This window comes from Staurois parvus, unplaced genomic scaffold (genome assembly GCF_062004578.1).
Source record: "Staurois parvus isolate SC_StPar_1 unplaced genomic scaffold, SC_StPar_1.0 ptg000682l, whole genome shotgun sequence".
Lineage (NCBI taxonomy): Eukaryota > Metazoa > Chordata > Amphibia > Anura > Ranidae > Staurois > Staurois parvus.
Genome location: NW_028318478.1, coordinates 4,217,657 through 4,244,899, shown reverse-complemented (window position 1 = coordinate 4,244,899; position 27,243 = coordinate 4,217,657). Strand labels below are relative to the sequence as shown.

The 27,243-nt window shown below is 43.7% G+C and overlaps 1 long non-coding RNA gene across 1 annotated transcript; it reads right to left on the bottom strand.

Moving 5' to 3' along the window:
* Window positions 1-601: 601 nt before the first annotated feature.
* Window positions 602-27,016, bottom strand: LOC149447559 (uncharacterized). The gene is made up of 2 exons (XR_016305850.1): window positions 26,955-27,016; window positions 602-753 (listed from the first exon to the last, which is right to left on the bottom strand). It is a non-coding gene; the product is annotated as an uncharacterized LOC149447559 (long non-coding RNA).
* Between the last annotated feature and the right edge of the window lie 227 nt (window positions 27,017-27,243).

The window sequence follows — 27,243 nt, the reverse complement described above, 5'->3', positions numbered from 1 at the left end:
CTTGACTGTAAGAAGTTGGGTGCTGTAAGAGCAAATGAAATCTGGCAGTTTGCTTCTTGGAGGAGATGGATTTTGTGTTAATGTCCTCTCCGTGAGTTGCATGAAGATTGATGTTCTCTCCTTTTTCAGTCTGGAAGTGTTTAAGAGCCTGGTGGAATCCCAGTGGCCTGGAATGTGCAGAAATCCGTGAGCCTTGTGGTTCATGCGGTCTGTGAAGACATTGAAACGGAATGCTTCTTGTCTTTGTTTTTCTATGTCTTAATGATGATGAAATTTATGTTTTCTTCCTTTTTGTTATAGGTGATATGGCTGAAAGAGGGACATTGTTGTTAAGGGATGGATAGGTGGACTCTGTCTAGAAATTGAGGGAAAGCTGTGAAGGGACAGAACTATATTTGGACGTACACCTTAAAACCCTGTGGCATTACATATCTGTTGAAATGGTTTTTTTGCTTTTTGCATAAATTTGCATATATGTAAATATGATACGTGTGTGATTTTTGGATATTTTTTCCTATGGCTGTATGTAAATATGGTATTTGTATTTTTTGGTGTGTACTGTGGAATAAGAAGCAGACACATAAGAAACATGACAAAAATGTTTTTTCTTGTTTTTTATTCTGTTTATTTTGTTTATTTAAAATTTTTGATTTTTCATGTAAAAATGATTACGTTTTTCTTTGCATATTCTTTGTAGTTTTGTAAATTGATTTTTGTGATGTGTTCCTTTCTTCTGATTTTGCCTGATGGAACCTGTAAATGGAAAAAGCTGTTATCTTTTGTTGTACATTGTTTTGAAATTTTCTAATAAAAAGAATGAAAAAAAATCTGTTCTTATCAGTGTCCAGTAGGGGTGCTCTGCCATCATTCTCGCCTTTTTTCAAGGATGGCTGGCTGTATAGTACCCCTGCTGGTATGATGGGGGCTTGGAAGGTTAGTACCAGCTAAAAGAGAAACCGGGGCGCTCACAGGCTGTTGAAGCACGAGAGTAATTCCCTCAGGAAAACCTGATGCGCCCAGTTCCTCCTGATTTGAATGGGTCTACCTTGTCTGGCCAGGGGCCAGGAGGTAGAAAGTCTGCGGAGCAGTGCCACCTGGGGTGCTCTTAGTAACACATGAGGGTGGGATCCCCCATGAACAGTGCACATGGTCACTGCTCTAAACACTTTATCTGCACTGTTTGTTTTAAGGCTAGGCCTTTAGGCTAAGTTCAGGGCAATTTGTTTGCTACAGCCTAGCCAGTGCACAATTGCAGGGCCACTTATTTATTTATTTTCCCTCACTGTGTGTCACCTTTCACTTACAGTCAGGTCCATAAATAATGGGACATCAACACAATTCTAACATTTTTGGCTCTATACACCACCGCAATGGATTTGAAATGAAACAAACAAGATGTGCTTTAACTGCAGACTGTCAGCTTTAATTTGAGGGTATTTACATCCAAATCAGGTGAACGGTGTAGGAATTACAACAGTTTGCATATGTGCCTCCCACTTGTTAAGGGGCCAAAAGTAATGGGACAATTGGCTTCTCAGCTGTTCCATGGCCAGGTGTGTGTTATTCCCTCATTATCCCAATTACAATGAGCAGATACAAGGTCCAGAGTTCATTTCAAGTGTGCTATTTTCATTTGGAATCTGTTGCTGTCAACTCTCAAGATGAGATCCAAAGAGCTGTCACTATCAGTGAAGCAAGCCATCATTAGGCTGAAAAAACAAAACAAACCCATCAGAGAGATAGCAAAAACATTAGGCGTGGCCAAAACAACTGTTTGGAACATCCTTAAAAAGAATGAACGCACCGGTGAGCTCAGCAACACCAAAAGACCCGGAAGACCACGGAAAACAACTGTGGTGGATGAGCGAAGAATTCTTTCCCTGGTGAAGAAAACACCCTTCACAACAGTTGGCCAGATCAAGAACACTCTCCAGGAGGTAGGTGTATGTGTGTCAAAGTCACCAATCAAGAGAAGACTTCACCAGAGTGAATACAGAGGGTTCACCACAAGATGTAAACTATTGGTGAGCCTCAAAAACAGGAAGGCCAGATTAGAGTTTGCCAAACAACATCTAAAAAAGCCTTCACAGTTCTGGAACAACATCCTATGGACAGATGAGACCAAGATCAACTTGTACCAGAGTGATGGGAAGAGAAGAGTATGGAGAAAGAAAGGATCTGCTCATGATCCTAAGCATACCACCTCATCAGTGAAGCATGGTGGTGGTAGTGTCATGGCGTGGGCATGTATGGCTGCCAATGGAACTGGTTCTCTTGTATTTATTGATGATGTGACTGCTGACAAAAGCAGCAGGATGAATTCTGAAGTGTTTCGGGCAATATTATCTGCTCATATTCAGCCAAATGCTTCAGAACTCATTGGACGCCGCTTCACAGTGCAGATGGACAATGACCCAAAGCATACTGCAAAAGCAACCAAAGAGTTTTTTAAGGGAAAGAAGTGGAATGTTATGCAATGGCCAAGTCCATCACCTGACCTGAATCCGATTGAGCATGCATTTCACTTGCTGAAGACAAACCTGAAGGGAAAATGCCCCAAGAACAAGCAGGAAAGGAAGACAGTTGCAGTAGAGGCCTGGCAGAGCATCACCAGGGATGAAACTCAACATCTGGTGATGTCTATGCGTTCCAGACTTCAGGCTGTAATTGACTGCAAAGGATTTGCAACCAAGTATTAAAAAGTGAAAGTTTGATTTATGATTATTATTCTGTCACATTACTTTTGGTCTCTTAACAAGTGGGAGGCACATATGCAAACTGTTGTAATTCCTACACCGTTCACCTGATTTGGATGTAAATACCCTCAAATTAAAGCTGACAGTTTGCAGTTAAAGCACATCTTGTTCATTTCATTTCAAATCCATTGTGGTGGTGTATAGAGCCACAAATGTTAGAATTGTGTCCATGTCCCAATATTTATGGACCTGACTGTATTTGTGTGTTTCTTTCTCACTTGGATGGAGGGTATGGGTTCTCGGGCCTGCCCTGAAGTCTAGGGGGAGGATGTGCAGCCATTAGGTTCCTTCCTCTCCTATTCTTGGGGGGGGTCTGTCTTTGGGAGAGCTCCCTGACCTAGAACTTGGTGGTTGGCTTTGGCTATCCACAACGAAAGGGATCCGCCAGGCCTTCTGGCTAGGTGGACTATGTTGGAAACCCTTTGTCACTGTCAGGAGCCTTGCGCCCTGGGGGATCAGGGTAGAGGTCCTACCCCTTCGGGGAGTGGACAAAAGCACACCCCTAAGTGCACTTTCTTTGTGTTGGTGTTTTGCACTTTTTTTTGCTTTTTGTTAACTTACGGGTTTTAGTTTTTGCTTGTTGTTCACTTACGGGTTTTAGTTTTTTCGCACCTCCACGGACTGAAAAAAACTTGTCAAAGTGTGCTATATGCTTATTTACTGTTAACGTTTTTGTGAATGCGTAGGGCTACTGTGTACTCCTTACACATTCACATAGTAGGGAGACTGGATGTTATCTGTGTTTTTTTTGTTTGTTTCTTTATGTGTGGAGTTTTCCTTTAAAATCCAAAACAGACCTTAACCAAGGATAGAGGTTTTTGTATGAATTCTCGAGGGACCCCACAATTCTTTTTTTCCCCTGTTTTTTGTGTTATTTTTGCTGTAGGATGTAACACAGGAAAAGTGACAGTTTTAAAAAAAACACACATTTAGTGGCAATTTACATTTCCCTGTAGGCTTCATAAAAAAAAAACAGCATGTGGTTGCCCAAAGGTCTCCTAAAATGTATACCAGACCCTTGGAGTGGAGCCCCATGCCTTTTTTTGCAAAGTAAACTAGGCTGGCATGAAAAAGTAATTTCCATTAAAATAGTATTTTTCTTTGTAAATGTCACTTCTGCATTATATACATTATGTACATTTTACATGTCCATCACTTCACAGACAGATTTAAGGCATCCCCAAACACCCTATTTTAAAAGGAATCAGGTATTTTTAATGTTTTGTTTTTTACATTTTCTGCTACCTGTAAAAGAATATTTGAAAGAAAAATGCGTTGGTACAATTCCCCATGTCAGTGCCCAGCCCCCTATTCCATCAGTTTACCAATCCCTTTCCTATTAGCCTTGAAAATTGTCAGAGTTAATCTTAAAGATTCAGCTCCTCTTCACATCAAAGGGTTCGGATTAACATTCAGAACTTGTGAGCTGTTTGGCAAGCATTTCACAAAACAGGGCTCATCCCTGATCATAATCAGTAGGATTACTTTTTGGGAAGTCAAAAGTAGGGATTTTAGGGGTTACACTGAAAATGTTTTATCAGAAAGGAGATAATGTGAAGAAACCCCACTTATTTTTTATATACAGTTTGTCACTTTGACATCTTTAGCATCAGGAATTGCAGAATGATACATATACAGTAGAATTGGAGATTTGTGCCATCGTGAAATAATTTTACACTACAAAGAGAGACAATACAGTAACAATACAATTCAGTAGGGTTAAGAGGGTCCTGCTTCTCACAGCTTACAATCTAATAGGGAGGGGCAAGTATAACAAAAGGTAATAACTGTGGATGATGAGCTGATGGGAGAAAATCAGTTTTTAGCTGGGGGGCAGAATAGGCTGAATAGATTTCAGGGGGTCACCTAAAAGTGGACAGAATGGGAGATTGGCATAGACAGCTCCAGACGCTTGGAGAGACTCTGGAGAAGTTTCGGAGAAGAGCATGGGAGCAAAAACAAGGTAGCTAAAGAGTAAATGGTTTTGTGAGGACCAAAGAGAACGGTTTGATTCGTATTTTTAGACAAGATTAGTGATGAAGCTTGTGGAAGAGTTGTAAATGGCTTAGTTTGTTGTTGTTAGTATTTTGAGCAGTTGGTAAGGTGGATGAGTCTAGCAGCAGCATTTATGATAGACTGAAAGGGGATAGTCTGCGTACTGGTAGACCTATGAGGAGAGAGTTGCAATAGTCAATGTGAGAGATGGGAGAGGATGAGTTTCTTAGTGGTTTAATTGATTAAATTGGAGTTTCACTCAGTTTTTTTTTAACTTAGACTTATTGTAATGCCCACCAACAGTGCTGCTAACCTTAGATAATAATACTTTGCAAAATTGTCAGAAAGTACCTTTTTTAATATGTTTCTCCTGGACTTCCAGCCTCAGCTGCCTAGGCGACTTCATCATCAGCCTGCCTTGTTGACTGCTTGATATCTATGTCATCAATACCAATAGTCTTTGGGCATCTAAGGCTTCTCAAAGCCTGGGTTGGGAGTTATTGGGATATATTATGAGCTCCGTTTTAGAAAGATTGCATTTGAGAAAGTGGTGTTATATCCATACTGATATGTCATTTATTAAATTAGTAACATTTGTGATTACACAGGAGTAAATGGTTTTGCTTAAAAAAGGATTTGCCATTAATAGGGGAGGGAAGACAAATATATGATGAGACTGTATGGTCAATAACAAAAGAATTCATAACAACTAAGGTGGCCAATTGAACCACATTTTTATCATGTGATTGAGAGTTGATCTCTTGGCTGAAACCATGGTAAAGAAGAAAATAGTTGTTTGTTTGGTTTTTGTTTTTGTTTTGTTTTTTTTTTGGGGGGGGGGGAATATTGGTGTCACATACTGCATACAGTATTATATGTATGTTTAATGTACATTATATATTACATGTTACACATTTTTCTCCAGCATGATCTTAATATTAATTCGAAAAAGTAGGGGAGTGGGGGTAGTTTGTCTGGCTGGACAAGTGGTGTTAGGGGAACAATGCTGAAACCATTGTGGAAGATACCATACATATCCTGAGACACTGGACTGCAATCCATCTCCATCTGGAATGGTAAGGGTGCTTGAATCTATTTCTACTTGCCAAAATACTTTGACCACTAAAGTAGAAAAACTAGAAGAGATATTTCTGTAATTTGTCCACACTTACAGAAACTGAGAGATACAGTGACTGAATCCAGGATTAGTGTTGTAGAAGATCAGTTAAATCCTGTACAGCATATACTGATCATATTTATGCAGACATAAACTCTGCTATATAAGCCTCCCAGTAAAAATGAAGGGGTCTAATCCTGTGTTTTTTTTTCCATTTTGATTCTCTTTGACCTTTGAGGTGGAACAAGTTTACCATCTACAAATGATACCCCACCTCCAGGGCCACTTCCCCAAACTTGTATTGCTAAATGTCTTAATTTTTAGGACCACCATCTGGTTCTGAGATTTGCCAGGAATATGGGCAATATAGCTTTTGCTAAACACCACTGTGGCTGTTTACCCAGACTTTTCTACAGTAATGACGAAACAATGAGCTAGGTTTAGTAAGGCCAAATGGAGATTGCGTGTACTCAACATAAAATATACAATGCTGTACCCACTTGGCTGTGGGTTACTGAGGGTGACTGTACACTTTTTTTTACTATCTTGAGGATGTGTTTTACTGGCTTAAGAAATTGGATCTGGCTAGGAAAGCTCCTGAGTGATTTACGCTTATACTACTGGAAGATTAGACATTAAAGGGTTAGTTCACCTTTACAGAATAAATGGAAAGATGAGCTAATTATAGACACCCTCCCTACACCCCGGTTCCAGCTGTACTTACCTCCAGAATTGCAAAGCTGTCAGCACCCCTGAAGCCACTCCAGGGGTCCGGGGATTTGAAATTCCCACTGTTCTCCATTAGTGCTTCTGGGATGTCAATTTGACGATGCTGACTAATCGATGCAGAATCAATCTGGTTCATGCTGAAAGTGCTGCATGGAGATGAGGGTGAAAAACAGGGAATTTAAAATCCCTGGACTACTGGAGTGGTACTGACAGCTTGGCAACTCCAAAGATAAGTACAGCAGGGACTGGCAGGGTAGAGAGGGTGTCTGGTGTTAGTTAACTTTTACATTTTTTCTGCAAAGGTGAGCTAACATTTTACAGGATATGTTCACCAATAATAAATACACATGATTTTACAGGTAAAAAAATAGCATTTATTCTTTTTTTACACTAAAGCCTGCAAAGCATTGCACCCACGATCAGTAGATCACAGGTGCAATGTCAGGCTCCTGCAGACACTCAGTACAACTATCTGCCTGTACCTCCATATCAACAGACAGTTACTAAAGAGCAGAAAGAATCAATGAACTATGAGGGTACTTGTCAATGCCCTTGCAGTTCATTGAAAAATACAAGCCATTTGCAGTAGTGAAAGACTAGTTTATTCATTCACAGAACTCTGTGAATAAATGATGCAGCTATGTATGTGTGAAGCCCCACACTGTCACTCGATTGTTAAAATGACTTTGGGTTCAATGAGAATATCCCCTGCCCACTGCTACAGGGGGGTGAGGGGGGGTTTGGGGATCTTCTCCAAATAACATTTTACTTGGTATACCCTAAATATAGGTGTAACATGTAACATGGTACAAACAGTAAGCATATTCTTTAAGGTGGAGGTCAGCAACCTGTAAATCATGGTCTACCAGTAGATCACAGTCTTGGCTTGCTGACCCGCCATCCTAGAGCATCAAACAGAGTGCAGTGCAAAAGAACTACTTGTAAAGTTGGAGCTGTAGTAGGGAGTTGCATAAGCTGATGTCTCCTCTGTAATGTTGGCTCCGCTCCCATGCAGATTGATACCAACTGCACTCCACCTCTTATCCCAGCTAGCAGTCTCCAGAGTGGTGCCAGCAGCAGGAAAGAAGAGATCTTCAGGTTAGTGTGAAGCAATACACTGTGCATAATAGTATAGGGCTGCTTTCACACTGATGTGCTGCGGTTTACCCACACCTCGGATTGCAGCTTTCCTGTGGGTTTGCTTCACTTAGCCATAGTCTTCTATTATATCCTGCTGGTTTGGTGCACTTTCAGAAAGTGCACCACACCTGCAGGATATAACAGAAATCTATGGCAAAGCGCAGCTAACCCAGGAAAATCGCAGATGCACTGTGCTACACCCACGGTACTGGTAAACTGCAGCACATCAGTGTGAAAGCAGCCTTATAGAGGGATCAGAATTGTAAGGGTTAATTTACATTTGCAGTTTGGAGGGTGATAAAACCCCATAGTATGTTTTTACCACCCCCCCCCAACTAATCACACCCCTTTAGCTGCAGTAGCCAGGAGTATACACCTGTTGCAGTTGCAGCAAGAGTTATATGTCCTGTCATGGTTGGCGGGTGTAGCACCTGCCAAGCATGACCCATTCATGTGAAAAAGGCTGCTCTGCAAGTTCCCTGAAATCTTGTGCAGTACAGCAAACAAGGGGTTAAAGCAGGCAGCATTGTGTTGCTTTCTCACCACCTGTATTAACCTCTTGGACCCCACAGAATTATGCAGTTGATAGGCGCTTGCAGAGTGGTCCCATTTACTTAAATTGGCCGTAAATGGCAGGCAGTTGCACCCACCAAAAGTTGAGCTGGTGGGACCTATTTAATTCATGTGGCATGCAGGGTAAGTGTCAGGGATCCCCTCGGTCCCCGCCGCGATGGTCCCGGCGCAGGCGCAGTGTGCCGCCCTGTGCTGGGACTCGAGCATTAGGTCCGGGCCGGCCGCGGCGTTCGAGTTCGCGCATGCGCAGTAGAAGCCGCGGCCGCCCGCTGGGCACCAATGGCAGCGCAGGGCGGGATATTTAAATGGCCCTGAGCTGTCATTCAGTGCCTTCTGGTCTTACCTGTATCCTGTATCTGCGAACCTGTGAATTGTAAGTTGCTGACCCGGATTGTGCTTGACCTTGCTGTATTTCTCCTGCCCTGACCCTTGCTTTGCCTGACCTCTCTCTTGAATGCCCCCTATTGGATCTGACCTGCTGTTGCTGACCTGGCGTGTGACCCGACTGTTCTCTGCCCGCTGCCTTGTGCCGTATAGCCCTCCCTGTTGCCGACCCGGCTTGTCTGACCCCGCACCTGCTCAGCCATCCATCCATCCGTCCATCCCTCCCAGTGGGGTCTCCTGACCTCCTCATATCAGGCTCTTCCCCGCAGGAGCCCTCGGCGAATACCACTACCACTAACGGGTTTGCCCAGTAGTCACGACCTGGTCTCGGGGGGCTCCAAGTCCATCCCCACCATCAGGGGCCCTGGTGAACAAGCACCCTGGGACTTAGACTCCGTGCTCTGGAAACACCTATTTAGTGGAGTGCTAGTGGTACCGCCGGGTGGTCCCTTACAGTACCAGAAGGCCATGACGGAGCCTCGAGGAGGACCCTCCCCGCTGGAGGAAGTTTGTAGGCACCTGGCTTCCTTGACGCAAGCTGTAAACGTATTACAGGACAGGTGTTTACAGATTGAAAATCGGTTCCAGGCCTGCACGATATCTGCCCCTCCACCACAGGCCCCGACCCCTGCACCTCCACCCGTAGCGGCCCCTGGGCCTGCTTCAGGGGCCCCCGCATCACTTCCTATGGCCGAACCCCGGGTACCCCTACCGGAGCGTTTTCACGGGGACCGCACACGCTTCAGGTCGTTCCGTGAATCCTGCCTTCTCTATTTTGAGTTGCAACCTCGTACCTTTTTGACGGAATCAGTAAAGGTGGGGTTTGTCATCTCCCTCCTGCAGGGTGAACCCCAAGACTGGGCCCACCGACTGAGAGGGAACAATGACCCCCACCTAGGCTCAGTTAATGTTTTTTTTTACGCAATGGCCATCTTATATGATGACCCACAGCGGGCAGCTTCGGCCGAAGCTACCATTTACACACTCCGGCAGGGCCGACGGGCGGCGGAGGAGTACGCCTCTGACTTTAGGCGTTGGATGGGGGACACACGCTGGAACGAGTTTGCCCTTGTGCACCAGTTCCGCATGGGCCTGTCAGAGGCCCTGAAAGACGAGCTCGCCCGGGTAGAAATGCCTGAGGCGCTTGAAGACTTAATTGCACTAACCATCAAGATTGACCGAAGATTGCGGGAACGCAGGTTTGAGAGGTCCGGTCAGGGTCGAGGAGGTACCTGGGGGTCTTTCCAGGGTCACAGCCAATCCACTAGGCCACAGTTCCTGAACCCACCACCGGAGGATACTCCTGAACCCATGCAGCTAGGCCTGGCGCGACCTAAGCTATCTCCAGAAGAACGCCAGCGCAGACGCTCCCAGAACCTATGCCTCTACTGTGGTGAAGCTGGTCACATGGTACGATCCTGCCCGCAGAAACTGAGTAAGTGCACCTCTTCTTCCTTATCTGTTGGCGATGTTCATTCTTCCCAATACTTAGTTGTACCCCTCTCCTTTCAGCTGCCAGAAAGGACCGTGGAAGTGACAGCCATTATTGACTCGGGGGCATGCAGCTGTTTTGTAGATATTAATTTTGCTCACCAGCAGGGTATTCCCCTCCAACCAAAAGAAAAGGGGTTCAACATATTTCTGGCCGATGGGTCCCAGATAAGATCAGGGGTGGTTAACCAGGAGACCCCTTCCATTTCTACCACCATTGCCAGCCAACACCAGGAACTCCTCCGCTTGGATGCCATCGCATCACCCCTTTTTCCAGTCATTCTGGGGCTTCCGTGGTTACGGGCTCATAACCCCCAGATTGACTGGGAAACCAGGGTAGTCTCGTTCCCTTCCTCATACTGTCGGGAACACTGCCGCACTTCGGGCCCGGGGGTTCCCAAGGTCCTTGTGTGCTCAGAGGGGGATGCCGACTTAAGGCAGGTCATTCCTGCAGCCTACCATGAATTCCTTGATGTATTCAGTAAACGGGGAGCAGATACTCTACCCCCCCACCGCCCGTATGACTGTCCTATCGACCTGTTACCTGGCTCAGAGATCCCTTTCGGGCGGATCTTCCCCCTTTCGGAGCTCGAATTGGGGGCCCTGAGGGAATACATTGAGGACAGGCTGCAGAAGGGATTCATCCGCCCCTCTACCTCTCCGGCAGGGGCAGGGATTTTATTTGTAGAAAAAAAGGACAAGACCTTGAGACCGTGTATTGATTACCGGGAATTGAATAGAGTTACAATCAAAAACCGTTACCCCCTGCCGTTGGTACCAGAGTTATTCCAGAGTTTAAAGGCGGCAGTGGTGTTCACAAAACTGGACTTAAGGGGAGCATACAACCTGGTTCACATAAGGGAGGGGGACGAGTGGAAAACGGCATTCCGCATCCGCTTCGGCCACTTTGAATATCTGGTCATGCCGTTCGGTCTGTGCAATGCACCGGCCACCTTCCAACACTTTGTGAACGACATTTTTAGGGATTTCCTGGATGTCTTTGTTATAGTCTACTTAGACGATATTTTGATTTTTTCACCTTCTCTGGGGGAGCACAGGGTTCACGTAGCAAAGGTATTAGGGCGGTTGCGGCAGCACGGCTTATACGCCAAAGCTGACAAATGTTGCTTTGAACAGTCTAGTATTACTTTTCTGGGTCTGATTATCTCCACCGCGGGGGTCGCGATGGACCCTCAGAAAGTCTCTGCAATACTGGATTGGCCTGAACCCACAGACAGGAAGGGCGTCCAACGGTTTGTCGGGTTCGCAAACTTTTACCGCAAGTTCATCAAGAACTTCTCGGGTCTGGTCTCCCCCATTACTCAGCTAACCAAGCTTGGAACTCGATTCAGGTGGATGCCAGAGGCGCAGGAAGCTTTTGAAGCTTTGAAGAAACTATTCACTTCGGCACCCATCCTGGGTCACCCCGATGCCGCCTTACCCTACATCTTGGAGGTAGATGCGTCAGAGAATGCGGTAGGTTCCATCCTATCCCAGCGAAAGGGCACCAGGGAATTGCTCCACCCTGTGGCATTCTTCTCACGGAAACTCACCCCGGCGGAAAGGAACTACGATATCGGCGATCGTGAACTTCTGGCGATTAAGACAGCGTTAGAGGAATGGAGGTACCTGCTGGAAGGTGCCTCACACCCCATCTTAATATTTACGGATCATAAGAATCTGGAGTACCTGAGGACCGCCAAACGCTTACGCCCACGACAGGCAAGATGGGCACTGTTCTTCTCAAGATTCAATTTCCACATTACATACAGGCCGGGATCTAAGAATACAAAGCCAGATGCGTTGTCACGCATGTACGAGGACGCCAAGGAGGTCCCAGCGCCCGACACTATCCTGTCTTCGGGAAACTTCTTGGCGCTCCAGACGGACCTTCGTTCCAAGATAATGGAGGCATCCACGGCCATATCCATCCCAGCCGGGGTGCCCCTCCAGAACAAGGGGGGACTCCTGTGGAAGGAAGATCGGATTGTGGTGCCAGAGGGAATCCGAACTCTGGTCTTGGGCCATTGCCATGACCACCCGATGGCAGGGCACTTTGGGTCGGCCAAGACCTTAGAGCTCCTCCGACGCTCCTTCTGGTGGCCGGACATGGCAAAAGACTGCAAACACTACGTTAACTCCTGCATCACCTGCCAGAGGAACAAACCATCAAGGTGCAAGGCTTGGGGTCTTCTGCGGCCTTTACCAATTCCCGAACGGCCTTGGCAGAAAATTTCAATGGATTTCATAGTCGAGCTCCCACCTTCACGGGACCACACAGCAATTCTTGTGGCCGTGGACCGTTTATCTAAGATGGCCCACTTTATACCATTAAGGAAGACTCTGTCGGCAGCCGAAACTGCGCGAGTATTCATTCGAGAGATTGTAAGACTGCACGGGGTCCCTGAAGACATCGTCTCTGACCGAGGGGTTCAGTTTACCTCAAGATTTTGGAGGGCTCTGTGTAAAGCTCTGAACATCCAACTGTCCCTCTCTTCTGCATTTCACCCTCAGTCCAACGGACAGACCGAGAGAACCAACCAGACTCTGGAGCAGTACCTGCGCTGCTATACATCTTTTGCCCAGGATGACTGGATACCACTTCTACCCTTGGCGGAATTCGCGTACAACAACGCGTGCCATTCGGCAACGGGGCAGTCCCCGTTCTTCTCCAATTGTGGGTTTCACCCTACCTTCCTCCCGGACTTGGTCCCTGAATGCCCAATTCCGGCAACACAGGATACATTGTCGTTCTTCTCCTCGAACAACAAGAAGCTACAGGAAGCCCTAATTCGGGCCCAAGATGACTACAAGAGGGCATTCAACAAGAGACGAAGGGGAGATCTGGTGTTGCGACCCGGTGAGAAGGTTTGGTTGTCTACTTCTAACTTAAAGATGCTTTGCCCCTCAAAGAAATTAGGCCCTAAATTTATAGGACCCTTTTGCGTTAAGCGAATGGTCAACGAGGTGGCCTACGAACTTGTCCTCCCTGACACACTCAAGATCCACCCAGTCTTCCATGTGTCCCTGCTGAAGCCAGTGGTCCCGGATACCTTCCCTGAACGAGAATCTAGGCCTCCGCAGGCCATATCGGTAGAAGGGGAAGAGGAATTTGAGGTGGAATCAATCTTGAAGTGCCGAAGGAGGGGGGGCCAGACCCAATTCCTAATCAAATGGAAGGGCTATGGCCCTGAGGACAATTCTTGGGAACCAGCCCATAATGTCCATGCATCTAAACTTGTCCGGAGGTTCTTTCGCGATCACCCGTGGTGGAGAGATCGGGTGGGCATCCGGAGGTTACCCGTAGGGGGGGGGCAATGTCAGGGATCCCCTCGGTCCCCGCCGCGATGGTCCCGGCGCAGGCGCAGTGTGCCGCCCTGTGCTGGGACTCGAGCATTAGGTCCGGGCCGGCCGCGGCGTTCGAGTTCGCACATGCGCAGTAGAAGCCGCGGCCGCCCGCTGGGCACCAATGGCAGCGCAGGGCGGGATATTTAAATGGCCCTGAGCTGTCATTCAGTGCCTTCTGGTCTTACCTGTATCCTGTATCTGCGAACCTGTGAATTGTAAGTTGCTGACCCGGATTGTGCTTGACCTTGCTGTATTTCTCCTGCCCTGACCCTTGCTTTGCCTGACCTCTCTCTTGAATGCCCCCTATTGGATCTGACCTGCTGTTGCTGACCTGGCGTGTGACCCGACTGTTCTCTGCCCGCTGCCTTGTGCCGTATCGTCCTCCCTGTTGCCGACCCGGCTTGTCTGACCCCGCACCTGCTCAGCCATCCATCCATCCGTCCATCCCTCCCAGTGGGGTCTCCTGACCTCCTCATATCAGGCTCTTCCCCGCAGGAGCCCTCGGCGAATACCACTACCACTAACGGGTTTGCCCAGTAGTCACGACCTGGTCTCGGGGGGCTCCAAGTCCATCCCCACCATCAGGGGCCCTGGTGAACAAGCACCCTGGGACTTAGACTCCGTGCTCTGGAAACACCTATTTAGTGGAGTGCTAGTGGTACCGCCGGGTGGTCCCTTACAGTAAGGTTAGGGGTGGTCCTCCCCCCAACTTTACGTGTGAAGGAGCCCTAAGGGTGCCGCTGCCAAATGCAACTAAGGGCTCTTTCACAAGTGCAGCAGTTAGATAGTATAACAATTAGAGGTTTAAATCAGGTGTGAGGAGAAGACACTGGGCGACACCGTGCCCGGAGATCTTTGACTTCTCCCATGTTGTTCAGGTAGATCTCCACCTCTTTAAGGTTGCTTACCCCTGCTAGAGTTAACATGATCTCTTCTCTCTTTTTTCTTCTGTAACCTCTTTATGCCTGTCCACCACCATCTACTGGTTGTTATTATTTGCTCATCCTGATCTCATGTCTTGCAGGAGTTTACTCCAAGGGGGTTCCCTCTCCAAGATGGTTTGACCCCTCCCTTTTTCTTCATTGCCCAACATCATTGAACCTATAAATGACTGCACAAGCCCAGGGGCGGACTGACAACTCATGGGGCCCCCGGGCAATAGGGGATCATGGGGCCCCTGTGTCCTCACCCACACTCAAACCACACCCAAAAAAGCCTATGAAAGGTACCAGGGGCATTTCATGGGGCCCCCTACTGACCCCGGGCCCTCGGGCAGTGCCCGAGTTACCAAATGGTCAGTCCGCCCCTGCACAAGCCTAATTGGTGTGGCCTCATTAGAAACGCTTATTTAACTCTCAAGCTCCTTCATCTAGAGTCTACAATGTTACATGTTATTAGTTCTGACTTTTAGTCCTTCCCCCTGTTTATTACTTTTGTTTTACAGGTTGCATGTTAATGTTTAGAAACATGCATTGGTGCAGTGGCAGTGAGTGCAAGCAGGGCAGCCAAATAGGGGGAAGAACTAGCCCTCATATACAGGTCCCATCAGCTCACTGAGTGACCTGAGTGGCAGAGTAGGCCATTCCTTGAAACCAACCCCCCTGTGTCTCACCCTGCAGTGCAGCTGACTTCTCCTCCTAATCCTCCAATCACCCCTTAGTTTGTGAATGAACAGGGAGCCTTTGCTGAGCGCTTCCTGTTTATTCAATTAGCCGTGCAGCTGAATCTGTGTCCTCAATCTCTTTTTCTGCTTCAAAAGTGACAAAGGCCTGTTTGGTACTAATAGTTTGTTCAGTTTATTCCATTTTACTTGCTACAGGTTTGGCATGGCAGCTCATTTCAGAAAACAATCCCATTGAATGGGTTGTAAACAATTTTTCTGATAATCCACTGCTTGTCATTGTTATTGCTAAAATAAAAACTGAAGGTCAAATCACACACAAAATTGCTTCAAAATAATTTCACTGATGTGCTAAATATCATCATAAATCTGTCCTAATGTATCTATGTACTATTTTTTTCAATTACAATAGTTATGTTTTGCACATTTGAATGTTCATTTTTATAGTATGCACATATACATTATAACTGTATCTGTTATTAGTGAATCAATAGTTCATAAATAATATTTTAGGTATAAAATAAGAGCATGGGTGATATTCAGAGTGATAGGGAAAATAGATCCATTTTGAGAAAATGAGGAATAAAATACTCTGTCATTTTAAATTTGGCTTGCTGCAGTTTTCGTAAGACCCCTATTTTGTATGAATAGTGCTACTGATACAGAAGTGAAAAATAGTTACTGCCATGGACTCAAATAGATATAAATTCTTGTCAGAATTAATCACAGGATATGCTATGGTGTCCTTGTAAAAAATGCAAAAGGGGTTGAATTAAATTAAAAATGTAATGTATAGCAAACTCATTTATTATAATCATTTTAGGTGAAGAAGAATCCTTAAAGCCATTATTTATCCTTCACATTTCATTGTTCCTAGAAGATCTTTTTTTTTATAAAACAGAGAAACAGAAGAAGATGTGTATCACCTTGAAATCAGTGGTGTGAGCAATCAGCATTAAAATCAATTCAGAAAATATGAGCATGTCATTGTTTCTGAAGCCGCTGTACACACAAAGAGAATATCAGATGAACGATTATATATTTTTTTTTTTTTGCATGCTAGTCTCCATATTGAAAATTAACTAAAGTTACAAAATATTCTTGTAAGACTGAATAAAAATTCAGAAGTGATGTAATGTGTTGTATTGTATTTGTATTGTATTTTTGGATGAAAACTGTACTGATTAAAAAAAAAACATTTGTGCTTGTCCCGTCAAATAATTTTTGACAAAAGCTGTGCACTAACGATCAGATTATCATACAATCACTTCGAAAGCAGTATTTTTCATATGATTTTCTGATTGTGTGTACTAGGCTTTAGTGAACCAATCTACTGTATACTAACATACTGTATATATAAGTTTCAGCTCATAAAGCATATAAAGTGAAAACGTGTCAAAAAGGTATAAATATACATATATATCAGTGCAACCAATATCGTATTAAACAAAAAGTCCTTCCAGTATAAATCTGTATATCAGTGATGTGATACTAGTAATCAAGCAAAGCAAGCAAATCGTGTTTGGTTCCACACAGTGCTCTGGAGTCCAGTGTGCAATCCACCACCACTATGCACTCACCAGAAGGCTACTTGTTAGGTAGCAAATATAACAAAAGATCTGTGTTGTCCACTTTCCAACATTTGTTGGTCCAGCTACATCCTAAAAGGAAATGCTCACCACATGGAGCCCGAAAAATGGTGTATATAATGTAGTATTTATTTAAAATGATGCATAAAAGCATTCCATGTGGAAAACAATAAAACATTAAATATGCCACATACCAAGATGGCCACCGATGGCGTGACGTCAGCACATAGGCTCCACCCAACGTGGTTTGTGCACACGCACGTCTTCAGGGGTATGCCCATTGCCGACATCAAAAGCTAGCACTGTTTAAATAGCCTATGAGGCACACCTGTAATTACCGGGCGCCATTTTGTTGTAGTCTATGCCAAAAGTAATTGTTTGGATGGAACATTTAGTGGAAAAAAATGTACTAAGGAATTTCTACATTATATCACTATAGGGCACTGTGCACCTGCAATCACTGGGTGCCAATACTGTTTGAATAGCCTATGAGGGGCACCTGTAATTACCAGGGTTCCATTTTGTTGTAGTCCATGTCTGAAGCCCATGTTTGAAAGGAACATTTAGTGAACAAGAATGTGCTAGGGAATTCCCACATTATATCACTATAGGGCACTATAGGGCACTGCTCACCTGCAATTACTGGGCCCCATTTTGTTGTAGTCCATGCCAGAAGCCATTGTCTGGGAGGAACATTAAATAGATAAAGATATATTAAAGAGATGCCACATTATATCCCTATAAAGCACTAAATAGCTTTATGTTCCTTTATGTAATATGATTAATAACAGCTGGAAGCCATTTTATCAGTGATTCATATCTAATAGATGTAAATCCTAGGTGTATAAGGTATGTCACTATGGTGTAGTAATTGTCCATACCATTCGTATGGTGATAAAAACCGGCACCAAATATTGCTGCCGTAAAAATGTAAAGGCATACAAGCCCAAAATACAGATTAAAAAGCAGGCTATTTAGATCAGTGTGAAATATTGTAATTATTACATTTACAGAAAAACATACAAAACAAGCAAGAAAAGAAAAGGAGAAAAAAAACCTATATCAATTCAGCTATTATCTATAAGGGCTCGTTCACACTTGGCTGTTTTACCAACACTTGCCAAACGCCCCTATAGCGTTTGACAAGCGTTGGTCCGGCGTTTGCGGAGCGGTTTTTAACGCTCGGCAAACACTCCGCAAACGCCGCATTCGCTAGGCGTTTGCCGAGCGGTAAAAATGCCCCACAAACGCCAATAATGAAGTTTGAATGGTGTTACTGCTACGCAAACACCCCGCAACCGCGTCGCAACCGCACCGCAAACGCCGGCTGGGTGTTTTCCGGAGCGGCACCATAGGCTAGAATAGGAGGCTTCAACGCCTCCTGACTCGACCAGAGGCGTCCGTTTTGCCGCGACGCTACCGCTCCCGTTAGAACAGCACCATGTGCTGCAATGTGCAGAATTGGCAGAGGCGTTTGGGAAGCGGTAAAAACGCTTCCCAAACGCCTCTCTGCCACCTGCACACAACGCTAGTTTGAACGTAGCCTTCAGCAGTTAATATCAATATCTACATTCAGGCCCCGAGGCACCAATGTACACATCTCATAAATCCATTTGGTTTCGACACTTCTCTATGTTTATTATATCCCCACCAATGAGGATGTATAATATCAATACCCGTAAACCTAATACCTTTTGGGTTTCTCCAATGGCAGTCTCTGATATGTTTAGATAAAGAATGTTCCTTAAATCCATTTTTTATATTGTACAAATGTTCCCTCATCCTATCTCTCATACGTCTCCCAATATATTGTATACTGCAAGAACATTCCAGTAAATACACAACATACCGGTTATTACAGGAAATGAAGGAATCGATGGTATAAATTTTCCTAGTAATACTAGATGTAAACGAGACAACTTTACTGCACCTACTACCCCCTAATTGACAAATCATACAACAGTTGCAGGGGAAAAACCTTTTGAGGTCAGCAAAGAGAGAGATTAAACAAAAAATGTTCGTTCTTGTCCTGTCTAATCATTTCTGACGAAAGCTGTGCACTAACGATCAGATTATCGTACGATCGCTTTGAAAGCAGTGTTTTTCATACGATTTCCTGATTGTGTGTACTAGAGAATTAATCTACTGTATACTGTTAACTGAATTTAACCAGTATTTGTATGGTGAAAGTAAATTGAAGGATTCTTTTGGGTTTTTACTGTACCTTTCAAAGTATGATTTTACACCTTTAAACATATTTCTATTAGCACTCTGTAAATAAATGTTTGTGTTTGATATTCAGTATTTGGTATTCAGTTATTCTCAACTTTTGCCTTTTTTCAAATTAATAATATTTATTGGGTAATTTTCAACAGCAGTATACAACACAATACAATGGACAACATCACATAGGGATAAGTTATCATGTTGGAAGAGTGTAGGAAAAACACAAAGGAAAAAAATTAGAAAAAGGAAAAAAAATTAAAGAGAAAAGAAGAAAAACAAAAAGTGAGGAGGGAGGTGTTAGAAGAGAAAGAAAAAGGGCCATTAGAGAGGTAGCAGGAGTGAGGAAAATAGGGAAGATGTCTACTCGCTAGCAATCTCCCTAGCAAATCACTCAGTAGCCTGTTCTTTCACAAGGTGAGTACCAGAGATAGCAGCTATAAACTCTATCAGTGGGACATGACATTGCAATAAGTTGGTTTCAACTTGATATAGTTCCAGCAAACCCAGATTTTAATATAATCAGTAAGTTGAACACTCCCAAGTAAATGCACATAAACAAGGATAATCATCTGAGAATATTGAAATTTCATTGTGTATGTGTATAGCTGTCTTATGTTGAATCCATCTAGTGATAATGGAATGGTAGGGACACCTTAGAGCCAGGAAATGTTTGAGGACTATTGGACTTGGTGATGGCCATCAATGAAGATGTAGGTTTGGATCCGGATGAGGAAATAACAATGGCAAGGTAAACAGCTTTTCTGTAATATATAATACAACATTTCCATGTCAGTGAAAATAGGTAACCGATTTTGTAATTTCAGTTTTGCTTCATGATGCAATACCTCTGTGTACCCAGTTCTTCATGGTTTTTGTACATACAAGTGGGGCAAACTTGGGGATTGCATCCAAGAAATGACCTTGTATCAAATTCGATTTACACCTTCAGTGGCCCTAGAGAAGACCAAGTGCTTATATGTGAATCTTGTCATATACTCCTGCATTTAGGAGTATAGGCTTTCTGCCCTCAATCTTTGAGCTCCATGACAGAGTGAGTGGTCAATAGGATTATGTCACCTTATTTTCAGGGGATTCATTGAGATTATTCATCCCACTTTTATTCACAATTATATCATAACCAGCAGAAACACTGTAAACTTAAACACTACTATTGACTGAGTGAATTTATTATAAATGAGAATGTGGGAAAATGCAGGCCGGGATATGTGCAAAACAATGTGTGAAGTGCTACGTAAATTGATGACACTATACAAGTACCTGTAATAAATAAATAAACTGTTACTTCATTTCATAAGTATCAATATCAGATTGCCTCTGTAAATTGACAGGGGGAGATGAGGGGCACATAAACAACAGGATCCTTTCACTGTATGAGATCCATATCTCTTATTCATTCACAGAATGCATTGTCTTCTGTTTATCTGTGAATTAACAAGTAGAGAGGAAGGTCTGGAAGTACAGTGCTGGCTGAAATATGCACCCAACAAGAACAAGCTGAGCATTTAACACACCTCACAAGAAGTAACTTTTTCCTCCGATGGTTTGGTATAATTGCCTGTGGTGTGAGTTCAGCTTGAAGTGAATTAGTAAAGAAGTTCTTTGGTTCCCTGTCTGTTACATTGCAACCACTTCCATACACACTGCAGACTAACGTAGGTTCCCAGCCAATTCTTTCTAATGTGAAGTATGCAATCAAATGGGTCAATAGGATACTGTGTATTACTTAGGGTGCACAGTATCACTTTGACATAGATGTTCTTGACATAGATGTTCTTATCAGAATTTACATAATCATCTAATGACCCATTCATTTGCTGATTGAAAGTCAGTAAAAGTAGGCAGTGAATGAACTCTTATAAAAGGAGAACAGGTGACTGCAATATTGAATTGGTTTAAATCCCAAACTTCATACTAGTCAATGAAGGGTACTGGTGAAAATGCAGACTTCCTAACTTCCTAATCCTTTTACTAGTTTACTGAACAAGGCAATCCAGGTGTAGCACCCTCCTAGATAGGTTACTTGAAAGGTTGGGTAAATTTAGTCTTTTTGACTCCCCTGTAATCAGTGGAGCAATTTTTGATTGCTTTGGGCTATCCTAGGCTTCACTGGCTGCAGGATTGACTGCTTCCCCCTGCCTTCTGGAGGATTCGAGAATGCAGTGAGCTAGAAGATGCAAACTCACAGTCTGAATATTTATGTGGTCTCAGCCAATCCCTGGCAAAGGGTGTCCAATAGGTGGCTGGGGAGTGCATAAATAGTCTGGGGCATAAGGCAGCCCTGTTCTTGTCCTGAAAGGCTGCTACCCTTCTGGGCAGTGCAGCTGAAATTCTTATAGGAACTCCTCAAGATCCCAGCTATGGTAGAACTGGGGATCCTGTCTGCTGAAATGTGCTGGGACTGACTAAGGGATTTCACTGAGGATCTGGTCTGGAGAGACATTGTGAGTACAGACCTGAGTGTAGGATCCTAGTGCCTGTGGGCTGTTACTATCCCTTCTGCATCAGTACCATAGTTTGCTTAAATTGGTACAGTTCTTATGCTGTCCCAGTGCTGCTAATTACCTTAGATGCTATTGAAGGGATTGTACTAAGAAGCTTTGACCATGTGAAGAGTGTCCTTTTGTTTCTGCATTGTGTTACTGTACTATCCAACAGCTCCCTGCATCCTATCCAATTTAAACTTAAAGTAAACCATCCAAAAAATATACAGTTGTGGCCAAAATTATTCAACCCCCACTGAAATTGAGTGTTTTGGCCAGTTTGACATTGCTTTTGATCATTCAGTCATCTTGCTTACATTTACATTAAAGAGGCACTTGTAGGTCAGACAAATATAACATAACAGTTATAATGAAATAACCACAAATGTCTTTTCTGTGCTCACAGCATTATCAGTTTTATTCAACCCCCAAGTGACATTCAATCTTAGTACTTAGTACAGCATCCTTTTACAGTTATAACAGCTTTTAAACGTGAAGCATAGCTTGACACAAGTGTCTTGCAGCGATCTACGGGTATCTTCGCCCATTCTTCATGGGCAAAGGCCTCCAGTTCAGTCACATTCTTAGGCTTGCGCACTGCAACTGCTTTCTTTAAGTCCCACCAGAGGTTCTCAATCGGATTTAAGTCTGGTGACTGCGATGGCCACTCCAAAATGTTCCAGCCTTTCCTCTGCAACCATGCTCTAGTGGACTTGGAGGTATGCTTGGGATCATTGTCCTGTTGAAAGGTCCAACGTCTCCCAAGCCTCAGGTGTGTGACGGACTGCATCACGTTTCCATCCAATATCTCCTGGTACTGAAGAGAATTCATGGTACCTTGCACACGCTGAAGCTTCCCTGTACCTGCAGAAGCAAAACAGCCCCAAAGCATGATTGACCCTCCACCATGCTTCACAGTAGGCAAGGTGTTCTTTTCATCATAGGCCTTGTTCTTCCTCCTCCAAACATAGCGTTGATCCATGGGCCCAAACAGTTCTAATTTTGTTTCATCAGTCCACAGAACACTATCCCACAACTTTTGTGGTTTGTCCACATGGCTTTTGGCATACTGCAGTCGACTCTTCTTATTCTTTGGAGACAGCAAGGGGGTACGCCTGGGAGTTCTGGCACGGAGGCCTTCATTACGCAGTGTGCGTCTTATTGTCTGGGCTGAAACTTCTGTACCCACATCTGACAAATCTTTTCTCAGTTCCTCAGCAGTCACACGGGGACTTCTCTCCACTCTACGCTTCAGGTAGCGCACAGCAGTCGAAGTCAGCATCTTCTTTCTGCCACGACCAGGTAGCGTTTCAACAGTGCCCTTTGCCTTGAATTTGCGAATGATGCTTCCTAAGGTGTCTCTTGGTATGTTTAACATCTTTGCAATCTTCTTATAGCCATTGCCCTTCCTGTGAAGAGAAATCACCTCTTCTCTTGTCTTCCTGGACCATTCTCTTGCCTTCACCATGTTTGTAACCACACCAGTAAATGTCTAGAAGGAGCTGAGTATCACAGTCATTTTAAAGCTGCCTAATTGGTGCTTATTATGCTTGATTGCTGCTCGGTGACATCCACAGGTGTTTTCAATACCTGATGGAAAGCACCTGTATGAACCTCTGTTCTTCAGAGTGGTAGTCTTTAAGGGGTTGAATAATTGTGGCAATGAAGAAACCACATAAGAACCATTTACTACTGTATTACATAAACAATTGATGTCATTTTAGTTGCATTTGGGTAGTTACAACGTCCTTGTAGGATTTGATTCTGAATACAATTCCAAATGTACACTATAGTCCCTAAACCCCTTTACAGCATTGGGGGTTGAATAATTTTGGCCACAACTGTATACTTAGATTGTTCCTTGAGCCAGAAGAGTGACTTTTACTGGTTGTCTGGCTGCTGCTGCTGCTCTAGCTTGGGAAAAGAACGTGAGGTGAAACAATAGGCCTTTTGGGGGTGAGTGCTACACAGTCAAAGTGCAGATCGGGGAGTTTACCACATTATATGTTTCAAGATAACCAACCTGATCTGCAGCAATCTCTAAATCATACAACCTGCTGCACCCATCTGTAGTGCTTTACAGCAATGAATTTGCATTGGATCAAAAAGACCAGTTACCTGAACCTGTTACCTTATTCAAGAAGCAAAGCCTTTCCAAACATGGTGATACATGTGCAAATCCAGGTTTGGGCAAACTAATTTGCTTATTCTTAGTGATTGTGATAAAAAATGCAAAAAAAAAGCAAAATTAAGTCTTACAAATGGATTGTAAACAAATTTTCAACAAAATTTTTAACCAAGCTCATCCACTGTAATGAATGATGAGAGTGATATTATAGTAATGTCAGAGCATAGAGTAACCCTGTAACTACTGAACTCCGAAAACTGTAACTAATGTGCTTGTAATTAACCACTTGCCTATAGGGCACTTATACCCCCTTCCTACCCTGGCCAGTTTTCAGCTTTCAGCGCTGTCACACTTTGAATGACAATTGCACGGTCATGCAACACTGTACCCATATGAAATTTGTATAATTTTTTTGAGACAGATAGAGCTTTCTTTTGGTGGTATTTAATCACCTCTGTTTTTTTTATTTTTTACTAAACAAACCAAAAACAACTGAAAATTTTGAAAAAAAAGTTTTTTTCTTAGTTTTTGTTATAAAATTTTGTAAATAAGTGATTTTTCTCCTTCACTGATGTGCGCAATGAGGCTGCAGCAATGGGCACTGATAGGCTGCACTGATGGGTACCGATAGGTGGCATTGATGGGCCCTGATGAGGAGGCACTAGTAGGTGACACTGATGGGCATTGACAGGCATCACTGATGGGCACTGATAGGCAGCACTCATATATGGCACTGATAGGCAGCACTGATAGGTGGCACTGATAGGCAGCACTGACTGGCACTGATAGGCGGCACTGACTGGCACTGTTAGGTGGCACTGACTGGCACTGTTAGGCGGCACTGATGGGCATTGATAGGTGGTACTGATGCACACTGATAGGCGGCACTGACTGGCACTGATAGGCGGCGCTGACTGGCACTGATAGGTGGCACTGACTTGCAGCACTAATAGGTGGCACTGACTGGCATTGATAGGTGGCACTGACTGGCACTGATAGGTGACACTGAAAGGCAGCTCAGATGGGCACTGATATGTGGCATTGATGTGCACTGGTAGGCACTGCTATGTGGCAGTGATGTGGCACTGATGGGCACTGGCAGGTGGCATTGATTGGCACTGACAGGTGGCATTGATGGGCACTGACAGGTGGCACTTCTGGGGCCACACTGATCATCAGGGCACACTGATCATCAGTGCCCTGATGATCAGTGCACATGTCCCCTCCGCGGAATGCCGATTACCGGCTCTCCTCTCCTCTCCTCTCGAGCTGTCAGCATGACAGCTCATGAGGAGAGAAATGCCGAAAACCGGCATTTCCCTATTTACATATGATCAGCTCTGATTGGACACAGCTGATCATATGACCAAGCTGACATCTTCGGCTCTTTTCATCGATCAGTGATCCGCTGTGTCTGAGGGACACAGTGCACCACCGATCGCCGTGGAGCCATACATGTGCGGTTAGAATAGGACGATGTCATATGACGTCCTCCCAGAACGAGAGAACCGCCTTGTGCCCGTCATTACACTATATGATGGGCGGGAGGCGGTTAAAGTACTGTAAATCATTTTGGATAGTGTAGGGAAGGGTAAGACCTATTAAGCTTTTAGAGCTGTCTGTGAACTGACTGAGAATATTCACCCCTCTATTTGGTGACCCTTGTCACAGAGATGGAAAATGAGGGGCAATCCAAAATGTTAGTGTTCTTACTAAAGCAAGGCAGAACAAGATTCTTACTAACTTCCTGTTACATGAAATTTCCCTAATGGTACACAGACAGCAAAAAAAAATCTTGCAGGGGTTTTACTTTTTTCATATTCTCAAAAAACATAAGGTTTTGGCTATCTATATACGTTATATAACAAAAGACCCATCGGTTTATAATTATTGAGAGTCTCGTGTGGGTGGCACATTTCACTATATTAACAAAATTGGCCTATTGGAAACTTGCTGTTAACATGTTCATAAAACAGTGGTATTGATGTGTAAACCTGCATGAAAGCCATAACCTGCTCTTTAGGTGCAGCTAAAGTGTGGTTCTATCAAAATTGGGAAATATATAGAAATAGCAAAATTATGAAAAAATTTTCTTAGAGGTTGCCAAAGCACCTAAAGGTTCATCAATACACCCATATCCTCAACCAGCAGCTAAGACCTGTCATAGGTCCATACCAGATTACATAAAGGACTTACATCTCTGTGACAGTTTGAGCCTAAAGTAATTTAAAAACTTTGGATGAGGTCCAGGGGTATTTCTAGGGTCCTAATAAACCAAGGGCACTTCTGAACACAAAAATTAAAATGTTGAGGGATTGGTAGGACACCATAAAGACCACCTTGTGTCAAATGTAGGACTGATACAACTTTTAAATATGAATCAGTCTAAATACTGTAATGCCACATTAAGATGACAAATTATATTTTAGATTGAAAAGTAGATACATTATACAAAGTTTCAAAACTGTATAAGGCATAGAACTAACTGATCATCTCAACAGCTGAGAGGACACCCTGTAGAAATAGAAGTAGAAGGATACTCCGTATAAGACCTGGGGCATGTGCCCTGGATGCCAGGGTCTAATAACACCCCTGGTGGGGGTCTCCTAATAGCTAATATTATTTAATTACACAGTAAGAAAAAAATAACTTTTTTTAAATAAATACCCCACATATTTAAACAGAAGATATTTTAAAAATGAATATTCTGACACTAAGCATTTTTCTGTGCCTGCTGTTTTCTTGTTCACAATGCCCTTGAAGCCCTTGACTCCTTTATTGTACCTGTGCATTGCAATTGCTGTTGATAGAACATGGTTTAGTAAAGAGCACTCTAGCAATAATTAAAGGTTGTCTTGTTTGCCTAGGATTTTCTGTGGGATATAAAATACACAAGACACGTTGTCAAGGTGAGAAGAATTTGAATTTTCGTGATTGATTGCTTCTGTTTCAGAATTAATGGTGTGTGCACTCTTTGGTCAGAGCAGAAGAAGAGACATCTATCTCTTTTAGATTCCTGGTAACTGGAGCAAGATCTTTCTCTAAGAGGAGGTTTATGACTTCACCTTTATGTAGGAATACCGATTAGAATCTTAATAACAACATATCTTATGTTTGCATTGTCCTATTAAATTACCTGTCCTGGAATTTAGAATAGAAATCTAACATTATACTATGTGTATCATATAAACAACATACTGTACTATAACGTTTAGCAGTGGTATATAAAACCATTTCTGTTGGTGTTTATGCTTGTGTTTATCTACTTGACTCTAAAGACAATGCCCAACTCTTATCCCTTGGGAAAATAACAATGGGTGCACATATGAATTTTAAAGTCCTATATAATAGCTCACCTGTCAGCATTAGGCTTTTCCCAAGCTCCTAATTTTAATTGCTTCTCCTCTGTTGATCTGTTCCAAAAGGCTATGTGTTCCACTTGAGCCATGAATATATAAACATATGTTAGCCAATCACTGTGGGTGTTTTTCAGTAGAATGTGTTGGTAAGATGATACATATTTATGACTTCCTGCTGCTTCTAGAATGTGGCAGAAGAATGCATCATAACCACAATAAGTGAGACTGGCCTGACTGGAGAAAGAATGGAAACTTAGAGCAGAAAAGCTGACTTAGCTTTTGGGAT